This window comes from Varanus komodoensis, unplaced genomic scaffold, assembly GCF_004798865.1.
Source record: "Varanus komodoensis strain SLA01 unplaced genomic scaffold, ASM479886v1 scaffold74, whole genome shotgun sequence".
Lineage (NCBI taxonomy): Eukaryota > Metazoa > Chordata > Lepidosauria > Squamata > Varanidae > Varanus > Varanus komodoensis.
In genome coordinates, this window is record NW_025336401.1 from 2,297,207 (window position 1) to 2,307,347 (window position 10,141).

The following is a 10,141-nucleotide window of genomic DNA, read 5'->3' on the forward strand; positions in this document are numbered from 1 at the left end:
GTTAGTGCCAGGACCAAGGGCTGAGCAAGGCACACTGGTCCCCTCACCTCAGGCTTTCTCCTGATGGCTCGGAGCACCGCTTCTTTTCAGAATGCCCAATTTCTCCCATCACACACACGCCTACTCCATGCAAACAGGCACCGGCTGTTTCTGGCACTGCAAAACCAGCCGTGCTGGCACGGGGAGACGAAAAGGTGCTTTTACTAGTATTTGCACCCAACTTGCTTCCTGCAGCGACCCTCACAAAACCCTCCTCTTCTGCTTGCAACAAGCCTGTGAAGTAAGCTGGCCCAAGGTCACCTGGAAAACTTCATGGGTGAGTGGAGACTAGAACCGGGATGCCCCAGGTCTGCACCCGGCGCTCTAACCACTACACCACCCTGGCTCTGTGAGCTCTGCACAATTTGCTGCACAGTTATGCCACAGGTAGAAATCAACAGGTGGTGAGTTTGCCAGCAGGGAGTGCAGTAATGTGAACGGCTAAGCCTGTTGAATTGCAGCTTCAACACAGCACAGCTGGAGGCTGCAGGGTAGATCTCTGCAGACAGTTCCAAGCTCCGCTTTAGAAAACACCCGCTTGAATTTTGTGCTGGGCTGCACTTTAACTGTTCATTTACTCTGCCTAAGGTCGCAATCCTGCACATGTTTTACTAGAGAGGAAGCTACATTAAGCACAGCAAGGTGTGGGAGGAAACATGCATAGGATCACGTCACGAAGAGATATTGCAACATGGGGTGCCTGCTTTCCACCCCTCCGCCCCCGGCTCAACACATACATTTTTACCAAGGTATTGCCGAAAATGTGACATGCAAACATTCAGTCAATAAAAATTAATCACTGAGGATTTTTGTGCCAGGGGCCTCCGCCCAAATCCACGTGACATTTAGGCTTCTGAATACCAAGTGTTCGCACAATCCCAGGACGGCTGCAAGAACAGACGTGTTCACAAGAAGGCGGGGGGAATATCTCTGGAAAGAGAGGGGCCTCGCTTTATCAAGTGAAAGTTGGAGGCTCTCTGGAACATGCTGTACCCAAGGGTCGGATTTATGTATCACTCAAACAGAATAACATTCACCAAAGCACTGCATGGAAAAACACAGCGCCTGCTCCCCAAACGGATTGTGAACAGGAAGTAAAAAGAAATTAACCAGCCCGGGCCTCTTCTGCAAGGAACCAGAGCGGCAAAACCAGCATTTCCTGTCATTGCCTGCCTTTGTTCTATCACCGCCCAGCATGGCTCAGAGGCAGCTGCATTTTGCATGCATGGGGTTTTCCTTCTTTTTTAGTGATCACTTTTTAATAGTCCCCAATCTGTGCCCTGCAAATCCCAGAGGAATTTGTCACCAGCATTTCTCAGCTGCGGTGGACCTTGAACGCATCCATTCAGAGGCGGGAGAAGCACTTTTTTCCTGCAATGTACACAGGCAGCAGGGACACGGAAAATGACTGGAATTTGTGCAAAATTCGTCCTCCAGTCTCATGACACACTTTCGCTGGCCAACGCCTGACGCAACGGCTCACACCTATCTGAGACACACTGCACAAGAACTGCCCACAAAAAAGGCCCAGAACTGCCATTTTGCCTGCGCACTGCTGGCTGCAACCCACAAGCCTCTTAGTCACGCACCCACTTTCGGGAAACGGCACCTTGCAAGCAGCGCACCTTGTGCTCCCGTCTGTCCTCTCGCTTCGGACCCGCCTGCCATGGATGCCACAAGGTGAAAGAAAGATGTCCGACCTCCTACCTCATCCCTCTAAACTCTGCCGCCATCTCCCTGCGTGCAGGAGCTGCGGTTTCCAAGGTCCACACCTCTTCCATAAGAGCCCTCCTCCGTGCTCATGCCACTGTCACTGCTCAACGCTCCAACTGTCTCCAAACATCCCCACGGCTTTTGGCAAGGCACTGGGGGACCGTCTTGGCTCGCTCGGGTGTTTTGCCACGCCAAGGAGCAAACAATAACTGGCAGTCAGCGAATGGCAGCCGAATCCGTCCGAGGTGCTGCCAAAACTCCCAACTCTTTCTCCTTTAAAAAAAGGAGCCGGGGAGTGAGCGAGCGAGCGAGAGAAGGCCCTCCCTTAGGAAGACTGCCAACCGGCTCTCGATCATGAGGCTGTTTTCAGAGCTGAACAGAGATCTTATTGACACAGCTTACGGCCTTCTGCAAGACATTGGACGGCAGATCGGATTACACACACACTCACAGATGGCCTCATTTTCGGCACCAAAGAGCCTCTCGCTAGACACAGTCCAGGAAGCTGCTGCGAGCAAGGGCCACGCGTGGCTAACAGAGGAGCACCGATAGGCCAAAACCGCCATGGGCAGCTCCCTCTCCAAGGACCGACCTCCAGCAGCCCAAGGCGGCTTCACACAAAGAAAACCCGGCGAGAGCTGCTGCAGAACACGGGTTCGTGAAAACGGACAAGCGTGGGCCGACTGCACTGCAGTGCCGAAAACCAGCTCCAGAGCCGAATCATTTCTCGCTCGACCAGCTGTTAGGAGGAAGATGTGGCAGGATGGCATCTTCCCCACCTCTGGTGCATCCCCAGATCTTGTGGACACCCACTCCCGGCAACCTCGGCCAGGGGCTCGTGTTCAGGAGCTCTGGAGTTGGGGTTTGAAACATCTGGTGGCACAGGCTGTTGCAGAACAACAATGTGCAAGCACCCAGTGCAATGATCGTTCCAAGCCGAGGAGGAGCACGTCTGATGCATCAGAGAGATTTCAAGGGTTGGAGGATTGCATGTTCCTGCTATAATTTGCATCTCTCTGGAAGGAACCCATTTGCTGATCACTTTCCCAGTGCTAAATGAATGTGTTAAGCAGCCACCTAGATGGGCTCTGGGAGAAAAACAGCACTTACTCTCCAGTTTTCTCATTCTGAAACTGTTACCCTTTGCTCCAAAAAAAAGGAAAGGCTAGCCTTCCAAACAGCCAGAAGAATTGATTTATATGTCATGATGCCAAACAACACGAAGTGTGCAATTATCTTTGCTCTGGTGCAAGCAAGAAGGCAGAACAAAACACACCTCAAAATGAAAGGCAGCTCTGGAAACACTCATTACCAACAGCAAAAAGTCCGCTGTTCAGAACTTTCAGTGTGTCACAGGATCCAAAGACACCCGTGCAAGCAGGCATGTGTGGAACAAGATTGGCTTTTGTACCAGGTCCCAGCTTGCATCTTCTTTCTTTCTCTTTTGGTCTGTTTGCATCCCACCTTTCTCCCACGGAGGTCAGGGTAGCACATTGCTCACATTCTCCTCTCTTTCCAGCTGAGAATGTGCAACTGGCCCAATGACAAGCCCTGAAAGCCAAGGTGAACCTCCACATGCAAAAGCACTCTACCTTTGAATTGATGGTGCTGCCCAAGCAGGTGCTGGGGAACACGGGATCCTCCAAAGAAAGACCAGGAGGGCCCCCAATTCACACAGGAAGGCTTGGATGCCACTTTTTGCATTAAACTTAGCAATACTTTTGGACAATTTGAAGCTGCACAATCCCCAGGCCTGGCCTGCCTCTGATTTATACCACTTTTGTGTAACATTTCATTACCCTGCAAGAACAGTAGTAACTGTGCCAATACTTCAGGTTTGCCATTTTTAAGATGGCCTCTCCTAAACTGGGACCCCCTGAATGTGTGGCTACAACTCCATCCCCATGTTGTTTTCCTGGTTTAAGCTTCCTTTGAATTTCTTTTGAAAAGGCAACCTGATCAACCGGGCAGCATATATTTAAGTAGTATTTTAATATAATTATTTAGGAGATGACAAGTATTGTCTCAAATGCGGCATTCCTCTCCTTTTAAGGATGCTGCGAAAAGGAAAAGGGGCTTTTGGAAGCGATGAGACTGAAGGTGGGAATTCTCCAGTTGTGATCCTCTCCACCGAGGCAGCTCTGGAGTGGCAGAAAACCTTGTGGCTGAAACGCACAAAGCGAAGCGTCACCTCCGTGCAAGCAGGGTGTGCCCACGGCTGCATGTGTTAGCAGATTTTAGCCTGATTACCGTGGCTGGCAATTAACCGTGGCACTGATCGTCAATGCCTGGATATCATGAGCAATTTAATGCACCTTGCTAGGAAGCTAAGAAGAGCCACGCTGCCCAAGACTACAAACTCATCCTGTCCAGCGTTCCGCTCACAGTGCCCAGCTGCTCACAAGAAATCCACATGGGCTCAAAAGAACCCTCTTGCCCATGTTCCCCAGCCACTGGTGCACAGAGGCGTCCTACTCTGTGACTGGAGGTTACATACAGCCATCAAGGCTATCAGGCTGCAACAGCCGGCTTCTCTCAGAATCGGTCCAATCCACAAACTGGAACCCATCACTAAATCTCCTGGAAGTGGCTTTCACAGTTGTTGTTGCATAAAGAAGCCCTTCCATTCATCTGTCCTGAGCCCCCACCATCCGACTTAATGGGATTGCCCCACTGGGTTCCGGGATGAGGAGAGGGAAGAAAAACGGCCTGCAGGTAAACGCCGCATCTGACTTCCCGCTATGAGAAGGAGCACCTTCTGTCTGTCCTGAATCTCCAGCCCTTCAGCTTCGCAGGTGACCTCAAGGGTTCTAGCATTAGGGAAAAAGAGACATTTTCCCCACACCATGCATCATTTTCTAGACTTCTTCATGTTGACTGTAACATGTTTGTATACCTATTTATTTTAAACTTTTATATGCCGTCCTTTATGTATGACATCTCAGGATGGCTTACAATAATTAAAATTAGAATACAATAAAACAATCCGTACCGATATAATAAATAACATATAACCAGTAAAAATAAATTAAATCAAAAGCGACTCTTAAAACCATTAAAATACTAATTTTTAAACTAATGATTGAATAAAAAGGTTTTGACCTGGCACCAAAAAGAATATAGGCTCAGCACCAGGCAAACCTCTCCGGGGAGCGCATTCCACAATCTGGGCATCACTGCAGAGAAGGCCCTACTCCGAGCATATGTCCTTTTTACCTCCTTCAGGGAGGGTCCCCGGAGCAGGGGACTGATCTTAAGGGGTGTGAGGGTGTATAAGGAAGGAGGCGCTCCTTCAGGTATCTCAGTCCCGAGCCGTTCAGGGCTTTATAGGTTGAAACCAGCACCTTGCATTGGGCCTGCACTTCAACTGGAAGCCAATGGAGCTGGTAGAAGACCAGTGTTATGTGAGAATATGTAATAATATGCTAACCGGCGGCTTCTATACAAATTTAATAAGCAAACAAATGTAACGTATGGATCGAGATACTGCCAATGCATCTGGCTATGCACAATACAGGTTTCCTGCATTTCATTTTTCCCCACATGAGTGGGAAGGCTTCTTCTACCCATGCATGTTTGCTGAAAGTGAAGGAAGTGGGTATGTTGCTTCAGAAATGTTATTTGTACCCTTTTCCATATTTAACTAATGAGCAGATTTGCTAAAAGCAGGGTGAGGCCCTAAAATAGCCGCCATGCCAGGCCTCGCATGTGAATGACGCAAAAGAATCAGGGCAGCCTGTCCCAGAGGCAGGTCTGCACAATGGGCTGGCACTTTGGTCCAACCTGGGCAGCTCTTCTTGGTAGATGCAGATTTTGCCACTCATGCCAGGAAATGTCACATCTGTCGTCTATGAAAAGTACATCCTCTCTGTTCTCCCTGAGCACCCCTTGGTCTTTAGAGCAGGAGAAAAGAGCTGCAGGGACACCTTCCCTTTGGCCCTTCCTCCCAATCCTGATTCCCAGGTACTCCCTCCCCCAGGTAAGGCTGCCGCGGCAGGCCGTCTGCTCGTCCGGCTAGCAGCGCCTGAACCGAGACTGCAGAGCCAATGACAACCCAAGGAGGAGAAGAAGAGCTGAGTTTGTCTGTCTCAGCCCTCATCAGCAACATCCCAGGGAAGCTGCCTTGCTGGTCCTGAGCAGCGCTACCGTCAGGAGAAAATAACACCAGTACACTTTGGAGATCTGCAATTTCAGGGCTGTATCGACCCAAATGGGAGATCAGGGTAACCTCCACTTAATGCACAGACAGTAAGTTCAAGCAAGAGAAGCCCCACTTTTGCTTTATTTTTGAAGGAGCTTCCTGCAAATGCCACGAAGTGCAGCCAATTAGATCAGGCAGCCATGATAATGCCACAAAGCCAACTCAGAGTAAGGGCAATACTTCTCACCTTCATGTTCCTGGGCAATCCCCACCCCTCCCATGTTAAAGCATCTCAACTCCCCAATCACCACACTTGGAAAGACCCGGCTGCATTTCACAGGATGCCAAAGTTCTTTGCAAAATATGTTCTGCATTCTCCCAGCAGCTTACCCTAAACTCCAAAAAACTGCCTCATCTCTAGAAGATGTGAAAACCAGCAGCTATCCATCTGGAGAAACAAACAGCAGCTGGCCACTTGCTTCTTTCACTCAACAGGGTGCAGGGAAAAAGCAGCTCCCTCTCCCCTTTTTTTTCCATTGAGGGCAACAAGAGGCATCGGTAGGGTCTCACTTCCCAGGATCCCCCTCCCCCAATTTATCAGAACTACTGGTAAGAAGTGTCTCCTGTGAACCAGACCACAGACCTAGCTAACCCAGGAGTCTCCTCTGGCTGGAAGCTGCTCTCCGAGGTCTTGGGCTGAGAACTGAACCTGGGGCCTTGCAGACACAAAGTGCCCCCCGCCCCGCATTGCTGCTGCATTGTGCTGGGGCCACGCAACACCCAACAGCTCTGGCCCCATGTGCGCAGCAGACGCAAGGAACTCAACCTCAGAAATGGTCGCAAGGCACAGCCAGTGCGCATTTCACAAGGCCCTGAACGACCTGGGACGACCTCCTCCATCCCATCCGAACACAGGAAGCTGCCACTTACAGCACGTCCGGCTACTGGTCCATCTGGGTTCCTATCATTTGCAGCAGCCTTCTCCAACCCAGGGCCCTCCGGACGTCAGAAGGCAACTCCTGGCCACCACTTAGGGAAACGTGCTGCGCTCAGCTCGGAGTGGCAACTGTCCACTCAGGCAGGAGAGGAGGGGAAACACCTTGGCTACGGGGAGTGCGGGGGAGCAAAAATGGAGTCACGGGCGTGCGTGCCGGGGTGGGGATCTTGCTTGAGCGAGGCGGGCTGCGTCCTGGCCCGCCCAGAGCGCCCGCCCCGGCACCGTGAGCCAGGGCGCGCCGGACGCCCCGCTGCTCGCCCTCTCCCCCCTCGCACGCCCCGCAGTGATTCAGCAGCCGCGGCCGGCGGCCTCCTCCCGCCCCGCCCCGCCCCGGGCACAGCCGGGCTGGCCAGGGCCGCCAGCGCGCCTTCTTCCATGGGGAATGCGGCGCAGGGCGCAGGCCTTTCCCCCGCGCGCCTGGCGCTCCGGGCAGCGCAGCAGCGGCCCGGCCTGCAGGCCGGCGGCCGCCCGCCGCGCACTCCGGAGCACGTGGAGGCGGCGAGGGAGGCGGGCGCGGGGCGCGGAAGGGCCGCGCCGCCAACTTCGGCGCGCTCCAGTCCCTTTGTTTCCAGGCAGACTACAGTGCGGTGGCCAGAGCGGGCGAGTGCGCATGTGTTCGGAGAGGGGGGCCGCCCGGCGCGCTTTCCCTTCCTGTTTTTTGCGCTTCGCAAAAGGTCCTTCCCCGCAAAAGGCCGCCCCCGCGGCCAGGAATCCCCCTGCCCCTCTCGACGGGCCACACCGCTCGCGCACCGCCAGGGGCCGGAGGCGCGGCACCTGGGCGAGGGGACGCCGGCAACGCGCCCGCCGAGCGCTGGAGACCCCAGGCTGCGCGGCCCGCCCCTCCCGGCCCCTAGAGAGCTTCTGGCGAGAGGATTTTGCTCGCCCGGGGACTTTTCGGGAGCCCAAAGCAACCCTCTCGGCTCTTAGATCTTCCCCCTCCTCACATGGAAAGTTTTAATTTTTTTTCCAACGATCGATTTTAACAAACCAAGCCAGGATTGGAACCAAGGGCTGCTACGCGAACTTTAAAGCCGAAAAGCATACGCTGGCTGTTATGCAATCACTTCGGGGGAAAGGGCCGGGAAGGTGGCGAAGAAAGCTGGAGCGAAGAAAAAGTAGGAGAAAGGCCCATCAGCCGCAAAGATCCCCCCACTAAAAAAAAAAAAAAAAAAACGACACACACACGACGCTCCCGCCTATTTTCATGACCAGAGTTATCCGCCATTGAAAGAGTTCACGACCATGTTCATGTCAATCAAGTCGCGTTTGTTTGTTGTTTTTCCGACAGGGTTATAACGCCTTTCCTAGCCCTCTTCCTAGCGCTTCAGAGTGGGAAGCAGCAAGGAAATTCCAACATTCCAATGAAAAGCAAAATTAAGGGACGTCACTCATCACACCTCGTGAAACTTACAAGGGAAAAAAACCTCCACGAGCCTGGTTGGGAGCTGCGCTGCTCGCTCGGAGTTTTTTCTTTTTGCTCTTGCAAACCTCATCAGCAGCACTTCGGCCTGGGAATGAGTCCCTCCCCGCCCCCCGCTTTCTAAGGCGACGTATTCCAAAGTGACGCGCATTTACGCACCGCGGCGGTCTCCGCTGCAGCGGCCATCTGACTCAATAAACAAACCACATCAACAACCTGCCAAGCTTGGGCACCAAAGCATAATGGAGGTCAAGGGGGGGGGGGGGGGGGGGCGCGCGGGGGGGGGGGGGGAAGGCAGGATCCCGTGGAACAAGGCCGGCTTCTAGACCGACCCCACGGAGTCGCCCCCCTGCAACCGCGGCGCGCATTTTGCAGAACGCCACCCAGGCATCGAGGCGGGCATTCCTCGCCTCCCAGCAGATTCCAGGGAGGAGCAACGCGGTGGGGGGGGGGGAGAAAGCAAAGAGAGAGGGCGACGCTTACCTTACGCTTCTCCGCTGCTGCTAGCAAGACCTCGCCGCGAGGAGAGGGGCCAGCAGTCCGCGGCAGCGGCCCATCGAGGCGTCGTCGGCAAGGAGAAGCGCGAAAGCCGCGGCGCGCGGCGGCTGCTGCGGCGCCGGGGGAGCGGTGGGGAGGCTTCCTGGGCTTTGGGCTCCTTCCTAGCATGGGTGTCTCATGCATACCGCCATTTTAAAAAGGAGGAGCGGGAGGGGGCGAAGGAGGAAAGAACTGGAGGAGGCAGGCGAGGGAGGGAGGGAGGGGAGGGGCGGCAGGAACGCCCGGCGTCTGGAAAAATCATGAGAACTAGCAGCAAATCAAAGCACGCCCCGCGGACGCGCGGACGCTTCCTGGCCGGGCGGGGCCCGCCGCCGCAGCGCCTCGGGAGGCGGGGAAGAGCAGAGCGCGGCGGGGCCCGGCAGCCGCTCACAGCGCCGGCGGAAGGAGAGCGGCGCCCTCTGAAGCGGCGGCTCGGGCGCCTGGGCGCGGCGGCGGCGGCTCCCCCCGGGCTGCCTCCCGCTGCCCGGCCGGAGATGGTACGCTCCGCGCGGCAGCGCCCCGGCTGGCGCTGGGCGGCCAGCGCGCTGCCATAGCAACTCCGCGCCGCGCCCCGTCATCTGCCCAAGGTGAGTGCGTGCCGCGGCGCACGGAGCGGCAGCCGGGCCTGGCGGGGCAGCCCCGCCGCAGTAGCGGACGGGGCGCCCGGCGCCGAGCTCGCAGCAAGCCTTCCCCAGCCCCGCGCGGAAAGAGCGCAGGCGGATCAGGAAAGGTGCAGGGCGCGGGTTCGGGTATGTTAGGCGCGAAGCCGCGTCCGACCCATCGCGACCCCATTAGCAACGCTCTTCCAGGCTCTCCTGGCCTCTACCATCCCTCGGAGTCCACCCAAGCCCACACCCACTGCCCCAGTGACCCCATCCAGCCACCTCATCCTCTGCCGCCCCCTCCTTCTTTTGCCGTCAGTTGGGCCATCAGTTGGGCCCTGCATCAGGCTCTTCTCCAGGGAGTCCTTCCTTCTCATTAGTTGGCCAAAGTATTTGAGTCTCATCTTCAGTGTCTGGCCTTCTAAAGAGCAGTCAGGGTCGATCTCCTCTAGGACTGACCAGTTCGATCGTCTTGCGGTCCAAGGGACTCTCAGGAGTCTCCTCCAGCACCACAATTCAAAGGCCTCAATCCTTCGGCACTCAGCCATACATCATTATTATTATTATTATTATTATTATTATTATTATTATTATAACATTTCTATGCCGCCCCTTGCCGAAACCTCGGGGCGGCTTACAACATGATAAAATACATTGAAATACAATAGTACATAATAAATTACCATGAAATA

At 54.7% G+C, this 10,141-nt stretch overlaps 1 protein-coding gene across 3 annotated transcripts in view; it reads right to left on the reverse strand.

The window, feature by feature from the left end:
- Nucleotides 1–9,032, reverse strand: part of MBNL3 (muscleblind like splicing regulator 3) — a 96,556-nt gene extending 87,524 nt beyond the window's left edge. The window contains exon 1 of one of the 3 annotated variants that reach the window (XM_044452795.1): nucleotides 8,794–9,032. The gene's annotated coding sequence lies outside the window, so the exon portion shown is untranslated. Of the gene's footprint in view, nucleotides 1–1,746; nucleotides 2,040–8,793 lie in introns of those variants that run through there. The other 2 variants (XM_044452791.1, XM_044452794.1) reach the window with 2 other exon arrangements.
- Between the last annotated feature and the right edge of the window lie 1,109 nt (nucleotides 9,033–10,141).